Genomic DNA, 20585 nt, shown 5'->3' with positions numbered 1-20585 from the left:
GAGACTCACCATATACACAGCAGATATGGAAAATGTATGAGGAGAAAAGATTAACTGACAAAAAGTTAATTAAAACTGCTCTGATTATGAGGTAGAATTTAACAATTACTTTAAAAAATACAGTGTGACACAGTGCGGCACTGGAGCTGAATTAATCATGAATGAGGAGAGGGATGTTTAATTTTTGTGTGCATGAGAAAAACACTCAACAGACTTCACAATTAGAGCAGGGTAACAGCGTTGCATGGCACAACGCAAGGCGGGTTTCCCTGGTGGTTTTTTAGGAGGGAGCTAAGCAGATGTGCTCAAATATTTACAAATGCACAATGTTCGCGTGCTCTTCGGCTGCCCACCGTCCTGACTTCAAAAGGAGTTGGCTTCAATCTGGAGACCATGGCTATGTGCTCCGTGTCTCACCCAACACAATATAAACGGCATTACCAAGGGCTGGGTTGCTTCCAACTAACTCATGCACTAGTTAGAAGAGCAAAGAGGCGAGCAGTGTCAAAGAAACGGGGTCCTCAATCATGAATGATATCGGCTGGGAAATGTCAGCGCACTTTCAAAGAGGAGAGGCAAACTTCCCAGCGATTTAGAGCACCTGTAACACACTGACCTCAGAGAGTGTATCTTTACAATGTAAGGGTTCTCCAATGTACTCCCGGGAAAGTATTGTGGGAGAGGTGAGGGCAGATCTCTCATGCCAGAGAGTATTTTCCCAGGTATCAGATGGATTAGCACCTTTGGTAATTCTGTAATACTACCTTGAAGAAGAATAGGCCAAGACAGACACAGTGCCCCTGGCCTGCCTTCTCCAGCTCTAATATACTACAGGAATCGTTTGCCTCTCTTCTGGATCTATGTCTAATGTGGAGCTCGCTTTAAATATTTTAAGCTTTTTCTGAATATTGTTTATTATTTATTTATTGTGTTTGATGCAGAGAAATGGGAGAAAAAGAAAAAAACCCTTCAGCATTTACTTCTCATGCTCCTAAAGATTTCAAATATCAAAGAGAAACATCAGGTGGCTTCCTCTTAGATTCCTTGCCCTGGGTGTCATGCATAACATCTCCAAGGAGGAGAATTTCAATGTTCTGGCTGCTTCCTAGAACGGTGTGTGGAGAGGGAAAAAGTTTCTTGAAGCCCACTGTCTCCCACCTACCACAGAGATAGTCAAAGAGAGCAATAGTCTTGGCTTCAATAAGGTCATATTATTAAAAACATCACTCAGAAGTCAAAATTCTGGATAAGGCTCAGTGGGTGATAGCACGTGATGTAAAGCAGGAGGACCAGGGTTCCAGTCCCCAGCATCCTGATACAAATCTGAACATGGCTACACACATCTGTAACATCAGCACTACGTGGAGACTCATGGGCGCATGCATGCACGCATGCGTGCGCACACACACACACACACACACACACACACACGCACACACACACACACACACACACGAGAATGAGAGACAAATAAGACAGAAACAGAGAAATACATTTTAATTTTCAAAAATTTAAATTTATTTATCATTATGCTGAAAACAATTAATACTTAATAATCCATAATCATTATTGCTGGAATCAAAAAGAATATCCACCAAGAATATTAATATAACTTTGACTCAGAGGTAAGAGCTAGACCTTCAGTCAAAAATTGTTCTAAGTGCTTGGTGATGTCACACTTGTTAGTGTGCTGACGGAGGCTGCCTAGGCATCCCACGTACCCATGGGTCAACTCTTCATACTGCGTCTTGCCGTGCCAGACACTGCCAGACACTGCATGGAATTCTCAAAGACTTGTCTTGGAATATTGGTAACTCTTAGAACTACGTCAGTTTTTCCATGACACTGACTGGAAGGAGGACTTACCTGCTGTTGTCATGTTGCCTTAATCTAATAATTATTAAAATAAAGTATATTTTCAAATGTTTGCCACTGTTAGCATATGGTAAATACTCCCCTCAGTTTGTTTTAGGCTGTGTATGTTCTATTTAACAGCAGATAAGGTTAAGGTAATGAATGCCATGTTCTTAATTCACTGTGACATTTCATATCATTTACCACATTAGTCTCAAATATTGTTTTAAAATAGATAAGTATGCTTTTTCCACTCAAATATATCATTGCTATTGACACAAGACAAAGCACCAGTGTCTCCCCCAGGTCTGTACCTATGCTGTGATAATTATTTCTTTCATTTTTATTATTCCATTTGCAGTAATGCATGTTGTATAACGTGCAAAAATACATGTTACATGGTGCTTTCAGTGTAAACGTGTCCTACTGCCACATGATCGCATGTTCGTGTGTAAACATGTGTACAATGTTCTTACTAAAGTCAGAAAAGCACAAAAATTCTTCTTTATAAAATCAAGTCAAAAATAACGAGAAATATCTTAATAATGGAGGCTGGTTTTATGAAAAGTCACATAAGTTTTAACCTATTTCTGTTCATAATATTTTTTAAAGAGTTTAAGGTAATTTGGGGGTTAAAATTATTATTCTAAATTAGTGAAAGATTTATACTAATAGTGTTAAAACCTTTATTACTGCAGCAAATACTCTTTAATATTACAAAAATCTTGTTGATTGTTTTTAGGACAAAATTTAAACCATTTCTTCTGTTTTCACACTAATTATACTAGAATGATATGCTATAATAAGATACTACATTATTCTAAAAATATTTAACTGTTCATCCATCTTATTTGTTCTTTTCTGTTTGGATATTGAAATTCTGAAAATCCAACAGGTTGTTTTGTAATATTGGATAGCAAAGTTCTTAAAAATGTCCAGAGAACAAAAGTTATATCAAAATGAGGGGAAAAAACCACAAGTAAATGAAATTCCAAAACCTTTAATGGAAGTAACTGAGCCAGCTTAGCAGAGCAGCCTCCTGGAAAGAGACATCATGCCTGACTGCTCTGTCTACATGTACAAGTTTTACTTTATCACTGAAATATTTTCGCAAAGAATATATATGTGTGTGTGTGTGTGTGTGTGTGTGCTTGTCTGTGTATGTGTAATTTTTAAAAGTTAATGTAACTTTGGGATTAAGATTTAAGATTTAAGACTCTAAAATAGGCAAATATTTACACTAATAGTATTAAAACTCACTATTATCCCAGAACATTGTCTTTAATTTTACAAAATCTTGTTAATATAACCAAATCTTGTTGAATCATTTGCTTTATTAATTGAATTGGTTTTATGGATTTTTTTTAAGAAAAATCAATTGAAGTATTAGTCTTTTGAAACATGTTGGCTTAGACTAAACTGGTTGAAGAAAATGATGGCATTTTCGTTCTAAATCAGACACTTCCCTGGCACATTGCAACATCACATTTTTCTTTGAAACACACTTATTTAATAGTATGATTTTGTCCTTTCTCCTAAGCATATGCTCTCTTTTCAAAATTAAATGCCTGACATACATCACAAAAGAGAAAGTGAAATAAAGTTTAAGCAAAGCTAGTAGACTTTTCGAAATTGATTTTTAGGATACGGAAACACTAAAAACAAGAGAGGCATGGTGTTCTGAATCTAGGGTTTCACTAGGTAATTGGTGAGACTGGCTGTACCATTTCCAGGTGAAAGAGACAGTTTATAACTCATTTGAAGTTTTGAGTCATCATAGAGCATTTGAAAGCAGAAGCAATGGTATTAGCTTTGCTATTTTTAAAACATTTTCTATGCAAATATCATTTAATGTTTAGAAAACTGCAATAGGAGAAGCCAGTATGGTTTCCAGGGTCACTTTGCTCCTTGGAGTACCACCTGTTTTCAGTTGAATCAAGGGACTCCACTGGTCACTTTGTTTCACGGGATGGGACAATAGCATTCTCTGATCTCTGTCATAACACTAATGATTAATCATGAAATGTCTTTGTGAACATTCCAGTTCGGTGTTCCACTTTGGAGCTGTCTTGAATTCCTGAGTCAAGCGACACAGTGTGATTATTTGCCACTTTTAGAGCTTTCCTTCAACCCCTGGACAGATCATTTTCAATTCACCATCTTTTGTTTGTGTTGAAACATTCTGTATCTCTTGACACTTCTGCAGAATACCTGTTACAATGTTTGTCTCTTCACCTCCCCCACACCCCGGTGTTCACACCTCCAGGAATTATCATGTTACAAGTAAACAAATATGTTCTATCTACCAGTTTGCAAAAGTGGGCAAAACAAGTTTTTTTTTTACCACTACTCAACATACACTGTAAATACATCTCATGCATGCTTATTAAGTTTTAATTGAAACATTAAATCTGAGGCTATGTTACTATCGCATTCACGGACAGTGCTAATTTCTCATACACCTTTGTTGCCATTGTTCTTTGTACTAAACAGACGTTGGGGACTCATAATAATGACCTAGGGATTTTGCAAGCTTAAACAAAAAAGAAAAAGGTAAAAATTTTGTTAGATTTAAAGATGCCCATTTACAGCCTAGTAAAAATATCAGTTCCTCCTAAAACACCGTTTTCTGAAGTGTGACTATTTCTGGTGGGGAATATGAGGAGTCTGTTCTGGTATCAATTTCTAGTATGGAAACAGTAGAATACTGACTTGGAATGTTCAAAAAGACATTTTATGACTAATCATTAGCGTTATGACAGAGAACAAGGAACACAGATAAAATTTCTTTTACCTAACGTGGAATCAGATTAGAGACAGCTGGTGGGAAATTCAACTAACCAAGAATCCCCATCATTGATTTTCAGTCAAATTTATGAGTCTGTGTTGTAGGGCAGGGGAAATCAGCTCTGAGAAGCTGACCTAGGCTGCACGTAGTCAGATCAATGACTGATAAAGTTCACCTGGTGAAAGCCAGCACTGGGAGAGCTTCAACATTTACCAAAATAGAAGAGACACTACAACTCTAAAATTATGTTTTGTTTTGTTTCTTTCTGAGAATAATTTCTATGTAGCCAAAACCCGAAATGTCACAGGATCGGAAGCAAGCAATTTATTATTATAATTCAACTCCAAAGAGAGAGGAGAGCATCATATAACTCTGCATGGAAACCCTGAACACAAAATGTCAGTGGATGTTCTAAATTATAGGCTGACCCTGGCCTGGCTAAATTCCTTCACCAACTTTTTAAATTTTAAATATGCTTTCAAACAAAGTAGGATTACATAACTTTGCCTATCTCTCTCTTCCTCCCACCTGCCCCACTCCTCTTAAGTTGATAGCCTTTTCCTCTTTTATTATTATGTTGCACACATGCACATACATATGTGCACACAGTACATGTGGACATGGATTTTTGCTACTTTACTAGATGTAAGTAGCATCCTTGGATGATTAGTATATGAATAGCTTTGTGCTAAGTTCTAATTCATCATCATTATGATATAAATTCAGACTTACGTGTAATACCTTATACCTTTCAAATGTAAATATGTTCATATGTGTTGTATGAATGTGAAATAAATGGGGGTAAAAAGTCTTTCAGAATTGTGTTAAGTTTAAAAAGCAAATGTTCTTAAACACTTACAATACGTATTAGCAATACATTAGTAAAAGTTTCCATGTGGAGAGGTATCATTTCCTAACAAGAAATGAAATGCAGCTATCAAATTTTCCAGTTACCATTTTTTTTTCTTCAAGGACAAGATTTTCCTCAGTGACAAAAAATTGTATAAATAGTATAACTTTTTCTAATTGTAATTAAATTTGACAAATAATTAGAAATGTATGATTATGTATCTATCAATCACTAAACTTTGGGGACAATATTTAATGTATTACTGACATTTATTACATTAGATACAGTGTACAGAATGTATTCAAAATGCTTAATGTTTGAATGCCAGACCCTTAAGCACGGATTTCAAGAACAGATGTTGAGCGCTCATGCAAACTTCTTGCCCCACCTTCAGTAAGAAGTTAGTAAGACCTGAGGTTATACTCAAAACTGTTCTCTTAGCATAACAGAAAGTATGGTTCTAGGCAACTAACATCTCATGTCTTCCAGCCAAAGAAGGTCTATCTTGTATTTGGCTAATTTAAAATTATATTCTACATCAAGTAAAAATCTAATCTACCATGATAAATGAATTCCTCCTATATTTACTTACAGGTTCCTGTAAACTGCCCATAGTATTGAACATTATTGCATTATTTCAAACATGGAGTCATCACAAGGTCCTGGTGCAAATATATTTCCCATGAGTGCTAGCTATGAGAAGTTCTCAGCTTACTCACCAAGGAAAACATTAATTCTCTTTATCATCCCCTCCCGGCAAGCCACAGAAGACTTCCAACCAATTAAAGCACTCTTCAAGCATGTGGTGAAGCATGACCAGAACCTCCCAACCACAGCAGAGTGGTCTGTAAGCTAAGTGAGGTGGGAGGGGAAGATAATTACCATCAATATCCTCCCACATAGGAAACTGTAAACTTATCATTCCTCTCTGTGGCATGATTGATGTAATATGTTCATTTTTGTGCTTATTCTTATATGTCAGGATGTTGTCTAGAAAAAGGTGTCTAGACAGAGTGGAAAAGAGCCTTTTTCGGTGCATCTTGTAATAGTTGTAAAATATGTATCAAAATAGATGATCTGGTTTCTGCATAGTAGAAACTTCCAGAAGGGTTATTTCTTGAGGTGAAACATTTTGCTGTTTTTCTAAAGATGTTCTTGACACACAGATCAAACCTATAAAATGTAGGTCTCCTAAAGTCTCTTGGCAAATCTATCCTACTATGCATAATAGTCTGAGAGATCTGGAGAAAAAGTCTGAATCATCACATCCACAGAGACATTGCTCCATTACCCTGCAGAGTAGAAAACTATGAGCATCAGGTACTGCATGGTTTTATCAGGACTTTTGATTAAACTAGATCCACAACATTAGGCTTTGTATGTAAATATTCTGCATACCACTGGGAAAATGCAGATCTTGCTTCTTCTAGCCAAATCCAGTAGCTCTGGAGGTCCTGTGTGCACTGTCATGGGGATGTCATGTAGATTACACCACTTAGTCACTCTTATAAATCCGTGTCTGTGTCTTACAGTGCAAGAGAACAATGACCTTAAAGGCACATCTCCCACCCATTAAACACCTACTGTCAGGCATTGACTGTGATCACCCATTAGAAGGTAGCTTCATCATGGTCTCAGTTGAAGACAAGGCTGAGACTGAGTAGTCAGACATGGAATTCAAACACATCTTCATTTCCCTAAATCAGAGTTCTTTTCAAAGTGGAAATTTTTCTACTTTTACAGAGAGTGAGGTAACCAGAAGTACATTTTTTTTCTTCCTGAGTATTAAGACTACACTCTAAACTCATCTTTGTGACTTTGCTACCTTTTGTTTTAAACATTATTATTCTAGAGTATATATATATATATATATATATATATATATATATATATATATATATATAGAATTACTAGAAATTTTTGTTGTTGAAATATTTAATCTCAATTAGGAGCTTCTAACCTGCCTTTGACCATTCAGTTCCCAGATAAAAGACACACATGACCTTTATGTTTATAACAAGCCTTTATTAGCACTAAGGCTCAGTAGATATCAACCCTCTATGCTAAAATATATTTCCTATCCATAACCCTGAGTTATTACTGTGTTTCATCTGGGCTGCTCTTAACTCCAATCAGCCATCAATCATGGCCATGCTTTCTTGGGTTACATGGTGACTTTCTTCTCTCTTCCTCCATCTCCTCTTCCTCGTGCTCTGACCCCAAGCCCAGGAACACCTAGATCTGTCTACCTTAATTCTGCCCAGCTATAGGCTATAGGCATCTTTATTCACTAATCAGGGACAACTTGGGGGGCAAGATCACAGCATCACCTGGTTCTATGTGTAGATTCTAGGAGCAACCAGCATTTAGCATACCACGAGACCAAACATCAAAATTTTCCATAGCTAATATCAATAACGTGCCTAAAATAAACTAAATACTGTGTTTTCTAGTTGATTTTCTTACAACCTCCTGAAAATTATGGATTTTTCCTTAATTAGTGTATTTATTTACTTTACATCTGGATTGCAGCTTCCCCTCCCTCCTCTCAGTCCCTCCTTCTCCCCTCTCTTCCCCCCAACTCTCCCTCCAGTTCTTCTCAGAGAAGGGGCAGCCTCCCATGGATATCAACACACCTTGGCATATCAAGTTACAGTAGGACTAGGTACATCTTTTCTGTTGAGGCGGCCCAGTTAGGAGAAAGGAATCCAAAGACAGTCAACAAAGTTCGAAATAGTCATTGCTCCTGCTGTTAGGAGTCCCACATGAAGACCAAGTTGAACATCTGTTACATATGTTTCATAAGTCCATCCCATGCGTGCTCTCTGGTTGGTAGTTCAGTCTTTGTGAGACCCCATGGGCACAGGTTAGTTGATTTTGTAGGTTTTCTTGTGGTGTACTAGACCTCTCTGGAATCTTCAATCCTTCCTTCCCTTCCTCTACAAGAGTCTCCAAGCGCAACTTAACGTTTGGCTGTGGGTCTCTGCATTTGTTTCCATCAGCTGCTGAGTGAAACCTTCTGATGACAGATATGCCAGGCTCCTGTCTACAAGCATATCTATCAGAATACCATTAAGAGTGTTACAGGTGGGCTCTACCTTATGACGTAGGTCTCAAGTTGGGCCAGTCATTGGTTGGCCATTTCCTTGATTAAAATCTAGGTTTTTTTCAAAGCAGACTCAACATATAATAGCCTTCGAACTGGGCTAAATTTGATCTTTACATATGGTTAATTCCGTTAACAAAATATCTAAAATATTAAGACAGCTACATAAAATAACAAGAGAGTTCATCAAAAAATATGGATTGAAATTCCATGTAAACTTTCCAAATCTTTTAGCAACCTAGCAACATCGAGTGCACAATGTCCTAACCAACCTTGGTGGGAACTGAGACGTGTTTGTCTGGTTGGTGGGTCCTTTGCAATATTTGACATCATTTTTGTAGTGTTTTTATTTTTGCTGTATCTTTCTAGAAATTGAAATGTAATTACATCATTTTCCCCTTTATTTTCTCCCCCACTGATTCTTCCCATGCAATTCTCTTGCTTTCTTTCAACCTCATGGCCTCTGGCCTCTTATTCTTAATTTTTGTCCTAGCATGTTGGGGTAGGTACCTGTGTGTGTGTGTGTGTGTGTGTGTGTGTGTATCTATAAATATAATTCTTAGTCCATATAATGCTACTGTGTCTGCATGATTTCAGGGCTGAGTCCTTGATAATGAATAACCAATGGGGCTATTATTTCTGAAGACAATTTCTATAGCTCTCCACATTCCTTAGCTGCTTGTAGCTTCTTGTCTAGGAAGATTTCCATCTTCCATATCAGCATGTCTATTATTGTGGAAGAGGGCATGGAAAAGCTATAAGAGCCCAAGGAGCAATGTCTACTATGAAACTGGTCTCCAAGAAATGTCAGGGAATCTATATCCAGGAAGTCTCGAAATAAGGCTGTCCAGGAAAGATTTGACACAATTGATGTGTCCCCCAACCTAAGGCTATAGGCTGCCTTAGAAAAGCACATTTAGACTCTCATCCCTGTGGTGTGATTTCAGCAAATATACAAAATGAAGAATACAGTGGGAGAGATGAGTTTGCTTTTAAACTGATTGACCATATACTCTCTGAAATATTATATACTCTCCATACATTTATTCAGTCTTGAATGTTTCTCTATAAAGGTGAAAAGTATGACAAATATTTAATTAAAAAAATCCAACCTACTCCCCAACTTTTCTACCTACTATCTCCCCTAAACATTTGAACTACTAACCCTTTGTAGCCACAGTGCCTTAGAGGAACTATTGCAGCTCAGAGTGTAGGTGACTAGAGGAAAATGGTTGCTATGAAACAGCCATCTCTCATTTTCTGCATCAGCTCACTCTTCCCCAAATTGATTTTGTTTGGGCATTTGCAAGCAACTCTTGACTGGGTGGGGCAGTGGTTAAAGGGACTGTGACACTATGCTCACATCACTCATCCTGACACATCTGTTGCCGCTCCTGCCCTTGGTAAAATGTAAGCAGAGGAGACCTACAAGTGTAGAGCCCTGCTGTCCCCTCCCTTGAAGAACGATGCCAGAGTCCTCTATGGATTAGTTAATTAGACTCTGACAGTTGCCTGAGAGATACCTTTCTGGAGACTTTACCCCAAGAAATAAGTATGTTCAGTATCTGGAGAAGCTGACCTGTACCGTGTTAAATTAAATGACTTAGCAGCACCATGAGAAGCACCACTGTGAATTGTCACACCTCTCTTAAGATTGTACCATTCTGAGCAGTGCGGTGCTTGAGAAACACTGTGCTCAAGATCCACCTTGCAAAAACCAAAAATAAAGAATAAAAATAAAAATAAACATTTCCTGGACAGAGGAGATAATTCAGTCAGTCAAGTGCTTCCTGTTCTAGTTTACAGTCTAGAGTTAAATCTCCCACAGCCACATAAAAGGCTGGGTGTGGTGGCATGCACCTGGAATTCTAGCTTTAGGGAGGGAGGCACAGACAGAAAGAGCTGGGGTGCCTACAAGCCACAGCTGAATCAGCACACTTTAAGTTCAGTGAGAGACTTGCCTCAAAAAAGAAGTTTAAAGGGGGATTGAGGAAGAAACCTGAAGTTGACCTCTGTTCCCCCACAACACCTGCAAGCTCATATGAAAACACACACACACACACACACACACACACACAGCAATACAGCATTTCTCTCACAAATCCATTCTCTGAGTTGCATACAATGACTTCAGTAAGAGCTCAGTAACTGTGTTCTGGGGGAAACCGTTGCACACTTTCTGCAGGGAGCACCATGAAGATCTTGGGCATGCTGCACCCTCCCTGTCCCCGTGGACACTGGCATCATTGCATTCACAACTGAGCCTTGCTGAGAATCAAGACCAATGCTTCTCCAGCGCACGCTCTGTAAAGCGATGTGGTTTGACAGCAGGGTTTCTAGGCAGAGCATGGAGCAGGTTTTCTCCTGAATGATTTGGGCCTGACAAGTGCCTCCTCTTACCCTGGCACCTTGTTCCTATATATGTTTGCTAGTTTAGCTGCACAAAGAAACACATTTGGGAAAGGGAAAAAAAAGATAAATAGATTTTGCCAGGTTGGCTTTGAACCTATCTTTCACACCACTGTGAAGTGTGCTGCCAGGATGTGCGATACGTAGTTAGAAGCAGCAGATGGAAAACCATTTCTGAGGGGCTTTTTGATGGTTCTGAATCTATGCAGCATTTACACACCAAAGCATGCTTGTTCATCTGTTATATATTTAGGGATATTCAAACTGTGAACATTTGTCATCTTTAAAGACTACAAAAGTATCTGGAGCCTGACTGACTTACTAAATAGACACAGCAAATTGATCAATAATTAGGTTGACATCCCTTACCCATGGCCTCTAACTTCCAACTCCTCAACTCCTGGCCCCCATTCTGTATTGCCTGGCAAAAGCCTTATGTGGGGCCATGAGAATCCTTTGCAGTGGGAAAAAAAACATAGCATGGCATCAAAAGAAAAAATATCTTCCTTGAATTGCATGCATATGCTTCTGCATGCATACATGTGTGTGTGTATGTATGAGAGAGACAGAGAGACAGAGAGACAGAGAGACAGAGAGACAGAGAGACAGAGAGAAGGAGAGAGAAAGAAGGATAGAGAGAGGCAGAGACAGAGAGACAGAGACAGAGAGAAAGACAGCTTTCAGAGTGGAGTAATAAGATATTCAATGTCATCCTTCAAGAAAAGGAAGACCCTTTCATAGCCAGAGACATTCTGCTTGAACATACCCCAACATAATATTACTTAAGATGGACAGAGATAACAGTCACCAAGTGAAAAAAAATGGCCCTAACTTACTCTTTCTCCATTACATGTCACTTATCCAGCAATGATCAAAGAGGCTAAAACCAAAGCTTGCAGAGGGATCCTGAGGTAAATACCCACATCACAGAAATACACCAAATTGCATCCTAGATCCACTGCGTCCAAATTAATGACTGGCATTCTCTGAAATGCCCACGTCAGCCATCTGAGGTTATTATTCACTCTGCACCTAGCTTTCATTTCAGTTGCCCCAACTGGCAATTTCAAAGGAAGAGGTCATGGTAAGAACAGACAAGCAGTTATTTATGGTCACCAAAGTCAATGCTGTAATATGAGGTGTGGTTAGGAGATGGGGTTATTCTCTGAATTGTTCTCCAAGTTCTGAAACCCAGAGATTACTTAAGCGTGTCTCAAAACAAACCTCAGATCCTTGTCAGGTTCCACACACAGTGTGCTGACCCATGCAGAAGTGCTGTGGAGGATGAGAAGAGAGGGGTTGACCCACAGATGAGCAAATCAAACTTTACAGAAGGGACTAAAGCCAATGGCAACATTATCCCGGGGACAAACACATCAAGTGTTTATCTCCAAGGTGACGTGGATTTCCATACTGCTTCATTCATTGCCCAGGTTCACCACACTTAATATCCAGCACCATGAGCAAACTGTATTTTAAAAAGAAAGTATTCTAAACCTGGTTTCTAGCATTTTATTCGTTCACTGTTAGAACATTGGCAAAAAAAGAAAAAAAAAAGAAAAAAGAAAAAGAAAAAAAAAAGAAACCTCTAAGTTTTACTGACTTCATAGCCTAAACTTCAAAGGATGGCTAGTCAGTACTCCATATTTTGTCCTAAATGAGTTACCATATGGAAAGCACCACACACAGTCTGAGGCCCAGAAGAGAGAGTCGGTAGGTATCAGTCTCTGTCCCCCTTAACACAGAACTGAAGACTCACAGGAAAGCAGTCTTGCCTAGCACATACTAGAGGCTCAAGAGATGATAATTTCCTTCTCTCTGCCCTTTCCCTTACAGTTAAACAAAAACATAAAAACCATGACATTTTACAAATGTGAAACTCATACATTTGAAAGAACATTCTCTGGACCCAAAAATAATCAAAAATGCTATCTTCTCTCTAAAAATAATGTTTGTGAAACTGATTTGCATTTCAAATTTTGGCAGTACACCTACGAAGGGTGTCTCTGGCTCGCAGTGCACCCCAGCAAGAGGTGATGAGGGCTTGAACTAAGGTGGTGGCAGGAGATTGGAGAAACTGGTTATAGGAGGTGCGGTAGCAGAATTGTCGGCAGGCCACAAGCTCTGTCGACAGACAACCTGGGGCTCCTCCCAGCGCCAACCCTTGCTAACTGTGATTCAAGTCCTTTCTTACATTCCAATTTGTGAAATAAAGAGAAAAATATCCCAACTTCTCGAGTGCATGTGACGACTAAGCGAGACAATACGCACAGAGCACTTGGCAGGGTTTCTGACGTGTTTGTGCAACAAACAAATGTCGGCCATTACTAAGAGACACCGCTTGTTACCATGAGCATCCCCTGGAGTCGACGTGCCCTGCTACTTAGTCCCCTTAGTTCCCTCTTCGTATTTAAACGCTTTGGTAATAAAAATGAGACCCTTGTGCAGAGATGGTCTTGGCTGTGTTAGGGGAAATGATACATTTTTTAATTCTCAGAGTGTCAACCATGGAACACGTAAGTCTACATTTTGTTTCTGTGTTTCACCTCAGCTAGGGACATGGAATCCTAGCACTCAAGGGTAGTTCAGAAAGTTGGAAACTAAATTGAGAATATTCAACTTGTGTCAATTTTTAATTGGGATTTATACTTGAGAAATAAAATACTCCCAAAAGTTAGACTTCTAGTGAAATATTTTGACTAAATTTCATTTTAATTCAGCATCAGCATGTGTCATGTATATAATACATACATCTGTACTGTCAGGGACACCTCTCTTAAGGATATTACCTTTATATTGGTATATTGACATAGGCTGTCCATAGCTATCATAGGATGACATAGGATGACATCTAGGCTGCTCATCACTGGGAAAGTTAGTCCTGAAGAAATATTGGTGTGCTTTTATATTTTAAACCAATAACCACCTTGTTTCATGGCAACTGCTCATTTGTAACCCAAAATAATTAAAATAAATAAAGTTCTTTACCATTTTTGCAGATTTTTTGACTTTAGAGTCATGTAGCTGCAAATTTTTGTAAAGAGCTGATCCAAAATAAATCATTAAGAAGTATTGGCAGTGATAATCAGCCATCTGAAGAAAAATTAAGGTGAAAATAATTAAAATCAACTGAAATAATTTGACACCCTGTTGACTAAAGGTGGTCTTTATTACTATAGGATTATACACCTGCTCATAATTACAGCAGGAAATTTTGTTCATATGAAATTTTTATTTAAAATAACCAATCACACAGACTATATATATGCATATATATTAAATGATATTTCACATACAATATGAATGCATTCGCCAGTTACATAGCATTCTGCTGTATACTTTCAAAAATTAAACCAACCACATATTGGTCATTTACATTCTGGTCATTTGCAAAGAAACTTACTGTTATTGTTAACTTTAGAAATGTATTGACCTTAAAGGCCGATCAGAACCCCGGCTGAAGAATGGGAGGAATAAAGGCTTAGGAGAGTTGCTATCATGTATACATATATGTATATATAAAGTATATATAATGATGTGTGAGCACTCAGAAGAGGAGGGAAACAGGCACTCTCTTTCCTCCCAGAGGTACACGTTGATGCACACAAATGAGCCTCCAAGGTTTTCCTCAGGTTTTCTTTTGGAGCAGCAACAGCATGGCAGAAGGGTTGCCCCGAGCATGAACCTAAATCATGGGTATAGAAGCTGGTGCTCGCCAGCAATGCCCATAAAGCTAATGCAGGTCTAGAGAGCCCTATCCCTGTTCCTCTCAGCATTGAAGTTTTCATCTATTTTTACATTTTAAAAATCAAGTCTTCTAGAACTCACTTGGCAGTAATGTTTGACAATTCTACTTCATTTAGTTTCCTGATTTTCAGTCATGTTGCCCAACACTTTACTGAAATGGCCCCTTTAACCTACAATGATGTCACTTTCTTAGAAACGTTTTAAATTTTCCTCAAGTGGCACACATCTATGTAAATTTCTATATTTTACATTTTCATTGAAAGTTTGCCATGTATCTTAAGGACAGCATGAGCCAGACTTTATCATTACAGTATAATACTTGTGGAGGTACTCTTCAGCTGTCTGTTCCACAAATATTTCCTGGAAATCTATTATTTGGAAGGCTTTGTATTAAGAGTAGACTCGGGAAACAAACAAGACGCAGGTGTGGCTGTTCTGTGGTTTACGGCTTACTGGTGAAGGCAGAGACCAATAAAACAACCTTGCAAACGAATCCCCACAAAACACGAGTTTTGGGGAAAAGCTGTACACGCAAGTCTCATTGACTGCAGCACCAATGGGCTTCATCGCTTTCAGCAGGTGTACCATTTAAAAACAGAGGTTTCTTCTCTAGATACATTTTATAAATACCAGGGGTCTAGTAAATGTTTTTAAAATATGCTCTGAGTTTTGATACTGGATCAAATCAATATATATAAAAACTTAAAATAGCCTCTGAAATAATGCTTCCATGTTTGACTTTCTTAATCATCCTTAGTATTGTCTCTCTTCTCATCTCTCTCTGAATTACCTTATTTCCCCCATTTTTGCAAATACTTTGAAGATGCTAAAAAAAGAAGGTGCATTTCTACCTTATTAATAATCTCAAAAGTTTTGACAGCTTTTCAGTTGTTGAATTTGGTGGGTAAATCAAGAAATTGATAAGCTGTTGTGACTGCTCCATGCGTCTCTCAACTATGGCTTCTTCCCGATTCACTATCTACCCTGATTTCCTGAGCTATTCACTGTCCTGCTAGTTTTGTTTGTGATCTGTCTTGCTTTTGCCTTGTATCTGAAGCTGTGATGGTGCACAGTTAAGATATGATCTAAATACTCTTCCTCCCTTTTGCTACCTGAAAACTTCACCTCAATAACCTTCTCTTTCACTGTGCTTTCTGATGTTAAACAAATCTTTGTTTGCCTATCCATAGTGACAACGTCCAGCTGAATCTTGCTGTTGTTTGACCTAAGAAAATGGACCATCGGTGAGCTAATCATGGTAATCCTGAAACAAGCACACCAAGTTGCCTTTCCGTCTAATGTGGGCATGTGGCTCTGATCCATAACCACTCTCTTAGAGTTCTTATAGACTTGGTAACAGCTTCCTGCCAGTGTTGTTTCTGGTACATTTCAACCTTTCAAAAGAAACGTACCCCTTTTCTGTGTTTCATTCTTACTTGAGACACTGTGATGGTTTATGACATTTAGGACAGTGTCAAGAAACCTGAAAGCTTTAGCATAGTCAACTTTCTATCCAGTTCTCTGTATGAAAAATGTATGTTCCCGTTCTAAAGAAACGACATTGATTGTCTGATTGCTATTTGCAGCTGAATATTCTCTAACTGATTCACTAAAACATTTTCTCTGCTGCTTGTTAGCTATTCATCAATATCTTGAAAAATGTATACTCCAAATATTTACTAATATTTAGCAGTGACATTGGTGAATTTTTCATTTGTGTCTGGAAAATAAGTAAAGCCAGAATACATCATAACCCTAACATGTAGTTATTAGCATAAACATGATTAGCTTTGTTCTTTATTAAGCTTTACTTATGAATTATACAATCTTCTAGAGGCCCCTCATCTATTCTTCAACCCCCAAAACCACTTTCTGAGGCAACTCCTCTTAGTGCACTCTCATTTTCACAGATGAGGAAACTAAAGACAGACGCGCATCTTTTTAAGTAGCTGAGTTAAAACTTTGAACCCAAAAGTATAGCTACAAAGCCTGTGATCTTAATAGTCCTGCTGTACCATTTGCATTTGATGAACTTGGTGGTAAGTTACCCGGCTGGTACATTCTTGGCAGGCGTACATGCAAACACACATCCCACTCCCATTTAGACGACACTACAGGAATTTTTCCTGTTTATATGACAATCATTTTAACAAATGACCATTCGATCCCAGACTATTCCTGTTTTAGTGGCAATAGTAATGCTATTCAAAGAATAAGTTCATCCAGAGGATTAATTTCAGTCTTTCCCCCCCAAAGACAGCTAACATGAAGTCTGTCACTCTAACTGCTAGATGCCTTCAAGAAAAAGTATTCATTTTATAAAAAATAAGATTTGACCTGAGTTTTCACCCTTCATTGGACTGAAACCAAAACCTCAAATTTTTGAGGTCCTAAGAGTGAATGTTGGGTTGGTTTCCTGTCTTCTTTTTATAGACCTCTTCAGTTCTTGGGTTTTTCCAGGATTAGATTTGAATGATCAAAATTCCAAAAGGGTGCCTTTCCCAGCCTAGGACACCTGTAGAGAAAACATCATTTTAAAGTATTGTTTTAGTGTTATTTGTAAATCATTATTTTGGGAATAGATAATCAAATGCTCACATGTATTTTATTAAAACAAAACAAAATCCTAGTGAAGTTAAAGCAGAGTAGAAACTTTCTGGTCATAGCAAGTTTTGTGAACTTATTCCTAACTCTTCATACCGCTAACTCCCTAAGGTAGAGTTCCTAACTCTGCCTCCAGCAAGGTCTAAGAAATACATAGGATACACATCACTCTCATTATTCTGTTCTCACTCTACTTGGGCTCTAATCTAAGTGCTCTAGGTCTGAATGTGTCTGGTCATTACAATGGTACTAAAAGATGCTCATCGTTGTCATTTTAAGAGGTGAACAAATGGAGACACAGAGTGATTAAAGGATTCACAATTTGTAAGCAGCTGAGGTGACTCACAGGCAACATCCTCCTCTTAGAGACTATTCATACTTCTGGCTTGAAAAAATGACACATAAACAACTTTTCAAATTCAATGGAATACCAAATCAAACTATATATAGTGTAAGAAATTGATACATGTATAAATATAGCTAGAATCAAAATGTATAGCCCAAAGAGAATCTATGCATCATCCATACATATGCATGTAGATCTGTATAGATTCATATTTTGAGTTTTCTACAAGAACTCTTACGTTTTCTTAAAGTTTATATTTATAAATCTTTTATACTTGTAAGCAATTATAATAAATAACACCGAGAACCTGTTGTCTATTCACTCCATTGTAACCAATCGTAACTAATGTACTATAAATTATATTTATATACACGGAGAAAAAGCAGATCTGGAACACCCTTCACTACCAGACCCTCTTTGTTACATACCAATTCTATTCTCACTTTGCCTCCCTCCCTGTTCGTAACTCTAGAAAACTAATCTGTTTCTAGATTTTTGTATCAATATCCATAAACTGATTTAAATCTGTAAATACTTGCCCTTATATTTCTTAGTCCAAGGAGTAGACTACTGACATTCTTAGTTCTAGATGTCACCGTGAGATCACATGCACCATGTAAAGAGCAACAGTAGAATGAAGACATAGGAAGTGGCTTCTTTCTCCTTCTTCGATCTCACCTTCCTTTCTACATTAGATTAAGGTTTTGACAATTTTGACATTTATAATTGTGAACCACTTTTTCTTTTAGATTTCACATTCTAAAGTCTTAATAAACTTTCTTTCTTGTTTACAGGGTCCTTAGTCAAGGAAACATAAAAGATACAGGAATGTCTAAGAGAAGTTCATCCAACCATAAAAGAACCTTGATTACTAAAGAGTTCCACGTACTTCTATCTAATGGCCTTTGACAATCATAAACCAACCTACTTAGCACATAGAATCTGACCAGATATTATGGATAGTAAGTCAGGAGCATGCTTAAGGTCACTCCGTGTATTGGAGTCATGTATTTTATACTTTGCTGCGTTTTCTAAATTTATATAATAGGAATTAAATACTATACAGAAATAGCATGAATGATTTTCCTTGTTCTTTCCTAAAGATTTACCAAAATCAAATAAAAAAGATAGATACATAGAGGTGTTTTGTATAGTTCTCTGACTCTCTTCTTTTTCTCTATCTCTGTCTATGTCATGCTCTTTTTCTCTGTGTATGCATGTGTGTGTTTGTATGTACATATGTGTTTTATGTGGGTTTTGTGTATACACGTGTGCTTGATGTGTTTTCATGTCTTTCATTGTATTATTTTCAGACTAATATGGAAATATTTAGTAGGACATTTTTAGAGCAAAAATGTCTCTGATTTTTATTGATCAGCTAGTAAAAATTACTTTGATTCTCTACACATTCTAAGCCTTTTGAAAGATGGTAATGACTTAAGCTTTCTTGACAGCATTAAGTGACATCACATACAGAGTAGCACTAGTCTGAGCAGGCAGAGTTGACAAGCAAATCTGATCACTCAGTTTATTTGTATTAAGGACAAATTTTAAAGTTGTTTTTTTTCTACCTTTTATCTCTGTAGTTCACTTGCACTTTCTCTAGACTGGCCTGCTACCAGAGGTTTGTTTGGAAAGCCCAAGAAGACTCACTTATCAGACAATGGGCTCCTCACAAGAGTCATCCTACCATTCCAATACTGAACCTTCTCCTGGGACCAGCAGGCTGGAGCCCAAGCTTCACAAGGCTCACCTCCTACCTTGGCAAAAGCATTTGGAACACCCACATGGCATTAACACATAGAGTTAATGCTTCCTCTTCGCTTCAAAGGCAATTTGTATGTGCGTGCTTGCACATGTGGGTGTGTGCGTGTGGGTATGGGTGTGCATATGTATCTGGGCATGTGTTTGTGTGTGTACGTGTGTGTGTGTGTGTGTGTGTGTGTGTGTGTGTGTGTGCTTGTCTCTCCAGTCGATATAATACAAAGGCAGTCATTTGAAATGTATACAGACAATTCTTTCTTTAAATCTGGATGTTGGCATGTGGCGATTTTGCTGATTTGTTAATTTACTTCTATTGCCTCGATATTTCAATAATTATTTTTGTGTGCCAGTTGGAAGGGAAGAAACTTTGCTTTTCTCTGAGCTTTAGCTGCTAGCAAAGATATTGTCTGTCATTTAAGTTTCAATACCTCAATGGGCACATTTGATTAAAGTTCACTTAAACCTCATGCACCCTTCATCTTTATTTGAACAATGTAACTTTACACTTGATTTTTTTCAAGTTTCTTTTCTCTAACTTTTGCCTCTGTAATAAGCATGCTGGAAAAGGAGATAAATGGAAATAGAATAGATCTGCTCACCATGGATTGACATGGCTACCTGAGGAGACAGGTGAAATCATCCCACATAGAAGATTACAACACACACACACACACACACACACACACACACACACACACACACACACAAATATAATGTAATGTTTGAAAAAGTAGGAAGAGGGTAAACAATGCAGTTTAAAAACCTGGTAAGTTACTCATTTGCTTAACTTACAACTGCCAGTGCTTAGACACAAATTAATCACATATAATGCAAAACTTCTTTGTTTCCATACCAAACATAAGCAACATTTTACAAACTGTTCAAAGTGATCGATCTAATGGCCTACAATTACCCTAGCACTGAGACCCCTGCCTGGTCCCTGGGACCCCTATATAAGCATCAAAGTCTCTTGCTCTTGTCCCGAGGCAAATGACTCATTTAAAGTTCTGTTAAAGCTAACTTAGAAACTATGAAGTATAAAAACGTGTGTGTGCATGTGTGCCTACGCACACAGAGGCATGTTTTAGCATTATCTGAAATATATCTACTCATTGAA

The sequence above is a fragment of the Rattus rattus genome, chromosome 4 (genome assembly GCF_011064425.1).
Source record: "Rattus rattus isolate New Zealand chromosome 4, Rrattus_CSIRO_v1, whole genome shotgun sequence".
In the NCBI taxonomy this organism is placed as follows: Eukaryota; Metazoa; Chordata; class Mammalia; order Rodentia; family Muridae; genus Rattus; species Rattus rattus.
The sequence above is the reverse complement of the archived record's forward strand: the minus strand, read 5'-3'. Positions refer to the sequence as shown.